The following is a 9824-nucleotide window of genomic DNA, read 5'->3' as shown; positions in this document are numbered from 1 at the left end:
TTTTTCCTGCAGCTGGGGAATAGTGTTCCCCAGCTGCAGGAAAAAGTTCTTTATTGCCTGCACCATGCTGCTGTATGTAATGGGAGCTTCAGACAGAAGCTGCTGCCGGGAGCTGTGAAAGGTAATGAGATCTGCTGGGAGAGAGGGTCTAACAGGGAATCTCTAGGGCTGTTGGAAGAGGACACAGAGCCCTGTGGTGTTCTCACCTCATGTGCAGGAGTAGCAGACAGAGCCTGCAGCTCCCTTGCGGTGGCCATCTTGGATTCCCTGCGCTGTTCTGCCTTCTATTTATTTTTGTTTCCCGGCATGTTAGAAGTCAGGTAACGCTCCATGCAGTTCAGGGAGCGACCAGCACACTTCAAGGGATCCTGTGCGGTGTTTGGATGCCAGCTAGTGGTGATTGCAAAATAGTATTGTGGCAGTGGACCTCCCTCCTCACACTTAGATCTTACATCTCACATCTTTGTTAGTATTTTGAATCTGCTTATTTCCTAAAGGCAGTCTTTTTTGCTTTCACACTAGTTGATACCTCTTTTGTAAACCACACTGGCTTCTTTTTTCTGGTACTTTTCACAAATCCCCCTTGGATGCAAAGGTATGTTGCTTTTAGTATTGGGTCATATTTGGTGGAGACGTTCTGGCACCAAATGCCACCTAGCATATACAAACACCTTTGTTTGTGTGTGGCATGAGTTGGACCCTGTCTTTATACTAGAGATGAGCGGATTCGGTTTTACTCGGTTCTCAAAACGGCATCTTATTGGCTATCCAAAACACGTGACATCCGTGAGCCAATAAGATGCCATTTTGAGAACCGAGTAAAACCGAATCCGCTCATCTCTACTTTATACTAAACCATACTGATTTTGATGGTAACTGGATTCTAGGTTCTCACCCACAAACAGTATATGCTGAGAAAAATTTTTTTTAGTTGATCCTCAAAATGTGTGCATTAGTAGCCTTAGTAAGTGTGTTCCAATCACAAAGGGTAACACGACACCCTAATACAAAATGCAACAAAAAGAACTGAACTGAATCACATAAGTCAGGAAACTTACAGATTTTAAACCCAATATGTATGATAGAATATAAATTTGAATATACAATATGTTCCTTTTTCTTCTAGGGCATTGCTGGTCAGTGGAAGTCTTTGCTTTGATCAAGTTCAAATGTGTTGATATGGAATAAAAAGATAAATAAAAATAAAATGTGTAGTATTTCACAAATTAAAGTTCTATTATTCCGTTTCTTTATTGATAGAAGTGTACCAAAACTCACAATGAGTCACCTGGTGGAAATCATATAAAGGTATCTTTCTTGTTCCCCGAATGGTGTATTAACAATCACCCACATGAGTCACATAGAGTATTTCATACCCCAACTCACTTGAGTGATAGGAGCTAGAAGTACATAAACAAATCTTTTATAGGTAAGTGCATAAGCAAGATATTCTGGTATAGGTATACCACACTCAAAATTTCTAATGCAAATGTAGACACATCTGGGTATCTTTATATTCCATGTAAATCCATGTATTCTCCCACTTCCATTAGTCATCAGTCAAGCATATAGACTGGAAAAAATTGGACATGATCCAAAATGTATTTACCTGTATAAAAATGTATTGTACAACAAAAATCCCATAGTTGGGATAAAAACAAACCAATATAAAAGTCCTTTACATGAAAAGGGCTTATTTAAATAAAAAAGATGTAAAAAAGATACATGAAGTGCTACTTAGAACATCAAAAATGGGGAAGCAGATGGTATTACCTCAAAATTGTTCTAAAGCACAGGTTCTCAAACTCGGTCCTCAGGACCCCACACAGTGCATGTTTTGCAGGTCTCCTCACAGATCACAAGTGAAATAATTAGTTCCACCTGTGGATCTTTTAAAATGTGTCAGTGAGTAATTAATACACCTGTGCACTTGCAGGGTTACCTGGAAAACATGCAAAACATGCACTGTGTGGGGTCCTGAGGACCGAGTTTGAGAACCACTGTTCTAAAGGATGAAAACTCCACAGTGTCACAATCAGGTTGACCGGTTTTGGCTCAATGAGAGCCTTTATCAAGACGTGGACACTGTAAACTGTTCTGGTATTTCGATGTATCCAATCAAATTGTATCAGGATATGACATCCTAATTGTTATACGGATAAACAATATACTGTATAATACATTTTCATCCATCAAAGCATGATTATGCATAGAGAGTACATGTATTTCATATACAAACAGTGTAAATTCCTAATATAAATAAAAAAAATAGTGTAGTACTCTAGGGGGCCTGAAACTGTGTGTTTGCTGCAATCACGATACTTAAAGGTCAGTCATCTGAACTGTGCACAAGGTTGTCCATCTGTACATCGAGTGTCCGAGGTGACTACTGTGGTTACAGACACAAGTAGCCATTTCTCTGGTGGTGAGCGCTCCGCTGTTATGCGGTTCACCTGCATTCCACTGGGGTTCAGCTTCCTATTCCGTGATCAGAAGTGATGTTTGCGTGTCACTTGTGGGTTACAAGTTCTATAATAATGGCGCAGCTCTGATTTCATTATAAGGGCAGGTGATGAGGAGAACATTATTAATCTGTGATGGCAGGCATATATATATATATATATATATATATATAGTCTCAGAGAATGTCCGCACTCACATCTGTCTTTACAATGATCACGGGGTGCTCCTCAAGATAGCCCACAAGCTTCATATATACCAGGTATGTATGTGGGATCAAACGACTCCCACAAGAGGGCACTCACCAATGGCTGACATGGTGACTGGATATCCCTTGTGATTTTCTTGAAAAAGGCCTTTGGGGGCCGAAAACATCGACATGCTTTTGGTGACTTGGATGTACTAATAAATGTACTAATAAATGCCTTTTTATCTTTACGTTGATTGGTGAGTGCCCTCTTGTGGGAGTCGTTTGATCCCACATACATACCTGGTATATATATATATATAGAGAGAGAGAAAGAGAGAGACAAGGGAAGTGTCTGGCACTCCAATATGCTGCAAACAACCAGTCTGGGTGCCCTTCCAGAAAGTTATATAGAATGGAATGTAGCGGACGGCACTCCAGCATATGAATAAATCCAACAGAAGCCAGAAATAATAGCCAACGTTTCGGAGCGATGCTCCTTTATAAAGACTTAAAAGATACTGACATAACATACATTTAAATAAGTAAGGTATTTAAATGTATGTTATGTCAGTATCTTTTAAGTCTTGATAAAGTAGCATCGCTCCGAAACGTTGGCTATTATTTCTGGCTTCTGTTGGATTTATTCATATGCTGGAGTGCCGTCCGCTACATTCCATTATATATATATATATATATATATATATACATGGTGGAGTCAGAAAGGTGAATGTTCAGAACAGGACATGGCACTCCAGGACTATAAATCAATGCATATGTTTAATATCCAAAGTGAATCAACAGCCTGCATATATACATATTCTGGGTGAGCACAGCCACAGATGTATGTAATGCAGTGTGAATAAATCAAAGCACAGGCATATTCAACGATGCAGCATTTCGGGACACAGACGGTCCCTTCCTCAAGTGATGCAAGTGCTTGCAGAAAGACAACACAAACAGACATATAACATAAATCTTACCTATATAGCGTCCCCATGCCAGCACACTCGATCCAGGAGCAGCGTGGAACTTCCGGTCAGGCCGAGGCGCCTGAGAGATGACGTCATCGGGAGGCGGCGGTAGCCATATCAACCCGATGCACGGAATTGCTGACGCTGTCCCTGGCTGGTTAGCCTGACAGGGGAAGCCACATATCTAATACAAAAACATATTGTGAAAAATTAAATACAACAACAGTGGAGATAAAAATAACAGTGCACTACAAAAAAGTGTGTATATGGGAATGGTGACAGGCATGTGCTGCAACATGTACAACATTATACCTAAACACCCTATGCCTCATGTCACACCCTAACAAACATAGTAGATACTTTTTTGTAGTATACTGTAATTTTTATCTCCACTGTTGTATTTCATTTTTCACAATATGTTTTTGTATTAGATATGTGGCTTCACCTGTCAGGCTAACCAGCCAGGGACAGCGTCAGCAACTCCGTGCATCGGGTTGCTATGGCTACCACCGCCTCCCGATGACGTCATCTCTCAGGCACCTCGGCCTGACCAGAAGTTCCACGCTGCTCCTGGATCGAGTGTGCTGGCATGGAGACGCTATATAGGTAAGATTTATGTTATATGTCTGTTTGTGTTGTCTTTCTGCAAGCACTTGCATCACCTGAGGAAGGGACCGTCTGTGTCCCGAAAATGCTGCATCGTTGAATATGCCTGTGCTTTGATTTATTCACACTGCATTACATACATCTGTGGCTGTGCTCACCCAGAATATGTATATATGCAGGCTGTTGATTCACTTTGGATATTAAACATATGCATTGATTTATAGACCTGGAGTGCCGTGTCCTGTTCTGAACACTCACCTGTTCTGACTCCACCATGTATACTAGTTTGGACAAAGGCACACAGGCGGCTGGACATTACTAGGAGTGCCGGATCATCTTGGTATTGTGTTATATATATATATATATATATATATATATATATATATATATACTTCTCCAAATAAAAGGCACTCAAGAGACTTCATAAATGGGTAAAGCAGCTTGTATTGGTAAACAGTAATCAAACGTTTTCGGGGTCACAGCCCCTTCCTCAGGACACCACCAACATACATAATAACCTTTGCAACACACTTATATACCCCCCAGAGGATCATGCTCACCTGTGTCAGCTGAGACCAGTGCACTCCCTGTTCGAGCAGCTACGCCCAGCGCTACTTCCGGCAGACAGAGTTAATCACCATGGGAACAGCAATGCATTCCACCCGGCTCAGCTACCGCGTTCCACCCGGCTCAGCTTCCGCGTTCCACCCAGGGCAGCGCTCGCCGCAGCGACATGGGAGACATCCGAGTCTGCTATACGGGGAGAACATTATCCACTGCACCAAAAACATAAAAAATAACATATAAAAATAGACATAAATTATGTCACACGCTTCAGCCCGTTGGGACAGCCTTTTCAACAGAACCTGAGGGTAACTATACAAGCAACCAACACTTGCATGTTAACTAGCCCCACAAATATGCAGATTACTCAGGACCTAGTCATCAAACAGATAAAGCTTGCAACACACAGTGAAATATAAACATACATAATGATAATTCCACTAAAACAAAAGATAAGCAACATCAGTCAATCATAAAAAATTATATTCAAATCCCGGAAGACTATATTGTTTTATAGCATATTCCAATTTATTTTCTCATTTAATCCATTTAGGAAGATGGTTCCCAATCTCATAATCCATCTGGATTCTTTTATGAGTAACATTTTAGCTCTGTCACCTCCCCTCACAGGGGGAGGGACATGATCAATCATAAAGTGTTTGAAAGAAGACAGTGGGTGATTACATTTTTTGAAATGCTTTGCTACAGGTTGAATAATGTCATGACCCGAAAGGGTCAAATGGATGGCAGATCTGTGCTGCCGCCATCCTTTCGCTAAATTTACGAGTGGTCTGCCCTACATAGTATAATCCACAAGGGCAGATCACTACGTAAACCACAAACGAAGAGCTGCACGATAATACAAATCGTATATCATACGTTCTGTCTACATGGGGCTGTCGGAAAGATTTACAAGGTATCACATGACTGCAAGTAGTGCATTGAGTGCACTTTTAACAACCAGGTGCCTTAACATAAACATTACTCAATTTGGGCATATTTCTACCCGTAATGTCAGTCCTAACCAGTCTGTCACGTAAATTACGTCCCCTCCGAAAAGCAGTTACTGGCTTTATATCACTAAAGCATCATAATTCCGGATCAGATTTCACAATGGGCCAAAGAGCCCTTGTGGCTCTTTTAACAATAGGGCTAGCAGTTGAAAAATCAGATGCCCACGGTAAAATCTTATCATTACTTCTAACAGACGGTTGTAAGAGACTTTGTCTAGGTAGACTTAATACCTCCTCCTTCTGTTTCCTCAGGGTGTTCAAATCATAGCCTCTCACCACAAACTTCTCAATGAGGCTATCTAAATGAGGCGATAGTTCCACTGGATCACTCATGATGCGGGCATACCGCACCATTTGTGATCTCGGGAGACCTTCCTTAAGAGCTTTGGGATGATGGCTAGAAGCCATGAGAAAGGTATTTCTGTCTGTTGGTTTATGATGGGCCGTAGTTTCAAATACTCCATTCAAAAATGAGATATTAACATCTAAGAATACTGCTTCAAATGAGTCACACTTGTAAGTGAACTTAATGGGGGAGTCCAACGCATTGACCACCTCCATCAAGTTCACAAATCTATCCTTGCCTCCAGTCCAAAGCAAAAAAATGTCATCTATATATCTGGTATACCAGAATATATAGTCACTGGCCTTAGCATTATGCAAAAACATACGTTCTTCCTGTTGAAACATAAATATATTTGCATACGAGAAGGCCACGGAAGATCCCATGGCACACCCCCGTAGCTGTAAGTAGAATTGACCATCAAACAGGAAAAAATTCCTGTTCAATGTCAATTCCAACAAATGCAAAAACAACTCATGATCAAAGGAGGAGCACAGGAGGAATTGCAACAAAAATTCCTTCATAGCCATCAACCCCCCTTCGTGGGTAATAGACGTGTATAGACTTACTACGTCTAGACAACACAGGAGGGTATCAGGAGGGACATCTTTTAAATCCATCAATTGGTTCAAAAAAGAAATTGTATCTTTCAGAAACGACCTCTTCTTGCATAACAAAGGTTGAACAATACAATCAAGTAACTGTGATACAGGTTGAAATAAAGAATAATGAGCAGAGATGATAGGTCGACTCGGAGGGCATAGAGGGTTTTTATGTAATTTCGGCAATGTATATAATATCGGTGTCACCGGATGTGTGACCAAAAGTGCATCATATACTTTACTGGGGATTAACCCCTTCTCCACCGCTAACTTCAGAATACCCTGTAGTTCACTCTGGTATTTAACTGTAGGGTCCCCATCTAGTTTTTTATAAACCTCTGTGTCCCCCAATTGCGACAAAATCTCTGCACGATATACATCTATATCTTGAATTACAATTGCCCCACCTTTATCGGCCGGGCGAATTATAATATCCTCGTAAGAAGATAGATTTCTTAATGCATTAGTTTCTGCTCTAGATAAATTGTATTTAATCTTGCCTGGTGCAGCAGTGAATCTATAAACAGAATCGTCCAATAGCCTATTAAATGTTCTCAAAGATGCATTACCCGATATTGGGTCAAACCTAGATCTTGAGGCAGACTTAATAAATGGATCAAAAACATTGGGCATAGCATTCACTTGTTGTTTATCCTTGAAATATTCCTTTAACCGCAATTTTCTAGCAAAATTATGAGAGTCACGTGTCCAATTAAAGGCATCAAAGCAATTTGTAGGCACGAAGCTTAACCCTTTATTGAGAACCACTACTTCAAGAGGCTCCAACTCCCTTTTAGATAAATTAAATACTAGGTCTTGTTTTTGTTCACCAATTTTCAGCTTCCTCTGGTTTTGGCCCCCCTGCGGGTGGGAGCTCTGCGGAAGCTGCAGTAACGGCCTTCCTGGTTCGGCCTAAAGGGGCCCTAGGATTTTTTAACAGATCATCAGATTCAGACACCACAGTATACTTCTTTCCTTTTTTAAACTTAACCAAATTACGTTTGTACTGTTCACATTGTGTCTCAATTTTGTGCAACCAGTCCTGACTATTCTCCTCCTCTAATGTTTTCAAATGATCTTTTTCAAATGTTGCAATTTTTTGTATCACAAGGGATAATTCACGGTTCGATTCCTCAATCACCGCAATCATAAGATTAAACGCACATTTATTTAAAATGGCTATCCATCTAGTTACAAATTCAGGGTTATTACGCCCAATGGTTGGAGCATTCTGTACTCTAAAACCGTGTGGGATTTTTCGTTCCCTAAAGTACTCAGACAATGATACTCCATGTAAATAATAGTCAATCTCGCGGCGCTTCAATTTCATTAATTGAAAGTACAGATCTTCAGAATTGAACAGAGGATCAGCCACAGACAACACATCCGAGACCAATATGCTTTCAATTTGTCCTGCAGTATAACTAAAGGTTTCACCAGGTGCTGGCATTGTAATATTTCTATAGCCAGCAGCCTCATGCACGGTGGACTCCATCTTAGACTACTAACAAACAACCACCTTTAATGATATCAACACTTATCCCAGGTGGTACTTGTCACTTTAAATTGTAGTCCAGAATGACACAGCAGGTTAAATGACCAGCATATACAGTCTCACAAAAATGGTGTAGATAATAAGTGGTGAAAGTCCATAAATTAAGCACAGTTCCACATAGAGTTTTAGGTGCCCTACAACAGGTAAAGCAAATACCTCATACACAAAATCCAAGGCAGTCAGCACTCTAGTAAATAGGCAGCGGCTCCAGTTGCACTTCCTCAATGACGAATACTTCTCCAAATAAAAGGCACTCAAGAGACTTCATAAATGGGTAAAGCAGCTTGTATTGGTAAACAGTAATCAAACGTTTTCGGGGTCACAGCCCCTTCCTCAGGACACCACCAACATACATAATAACCTTTGCAACACACTTATATACCCCCCAGAGGATCATGCTCACCTGTGTCAGCTGAGACCAGTGCACTCCCTGTTCGAGCAGCGACGCCCAGCGCTACTTCCGGCGGATGAAGCTGATCACCATGGGAACAGCAATGCGTTCCACCCGGCTCAGCTTCCGCATTCCACCCGTGGCAGCGCTCGCCGCAGCGACATGGGAGACATCCGAGTCAGCTATATGGGGAGAACATTATCCACTGCACCAAAAACATAAAAAATAACATATAAAAATAGACATAAATTATGTCACACGTTTCAGCCCGTTGGGACAGCCTTTTCAACAGAACCTGAGGGTAACTATACATGCAACCAACACTTGCATGTTAACTAGCCCCACAAATATGCAGATTACTCAGGACCTAGTCATCAAACAGATAAAGCTTGATTATGACAGTGGACACCAGTAATGAACAGTGAAGCCAGCGGAACCTCAATAAGACCCTCACACAATACAGAAAATGAACGGCTGAAGAGGGAAAAAAAACAAAAAACCTAGGGACACAGATGGAACAGGATGATGTGTCCATGACTATAAAGTATCACAAAAGGTATAGGATAGAATAGCAAGCAGTGCATGCTGGTGGACACCAGATGCACCCAAGCGCCGTGTGCCGCATGTGTAGCAGTCAAAGAAGTCAGAGTGGTGAGATGTGACGATAGGGGAGAAATTAAGAATCAGGGGAAGGGAAGTAAGAATGCATGAGACATAGACAGAAACAAAGTGTCTAGAGAATGGCCACTGGGTAACACGTAACCGTATGTGGCTAAGTGATGAAGTTACAGCACCCAGTATTCCCAGGCCGTCACCGAGACTGGTACTGACAGGGCCCAACACTGCTTAGTTTCCAAGATCGGACGGAATTGGACGTCGTCCAGTGTGGTATGGCTGTATAGATCACTAGAATTCCAAAACGGTGCTGTCTATGCTAAAGCCATGCTATTAATAGAGACAATAGAATAGCGTAAGAAAAAATGCTGAAGAATCGAGAGAACTTCCACAACCCCAAGGTGAAAAGTGTAAAGTCCACCATATCAGCCTGACCAGTGTACACCAACTGACACACGGCGGTGTCGGGGTGCAGGGGTAAGCAATTAAATCAAAATACTGGACACACGGCGGT

The 9824-nt window shown here is 41.4% G+C and overlaps 1 pseudogene; it reads right to left on the bottom strand.

Moving 5' to 3' along the window:
• Positions 1-9477: 9477 nt before the first annotated feature.
• LOC134898014 (5S ribosomal RNA) lies at positions 9478-9597 on the bottom strand (annotated as a pseudogene).
• Positions 9598-9824: the final 227 nt, after the last annotated feature.

This window comes from Pseudophryne corroboree, chromosome 3 (genome assembly GCF_028390025.1).
Source record: "Pseudophryne corroboree isolate aPseCor3 chromosome 3, aPseCor3.hap2, whole genome shotgun sequence".
Lineage (NCBI taxonomy): Eukaryota > Metazoa > Chordata > Amphibia > Anura > Myobatrachidae > Pseudophryne > Pseudophryne corroboree.
This window is presented reverse-complemented; position numbering and strand designations above follow the sequence as displayed.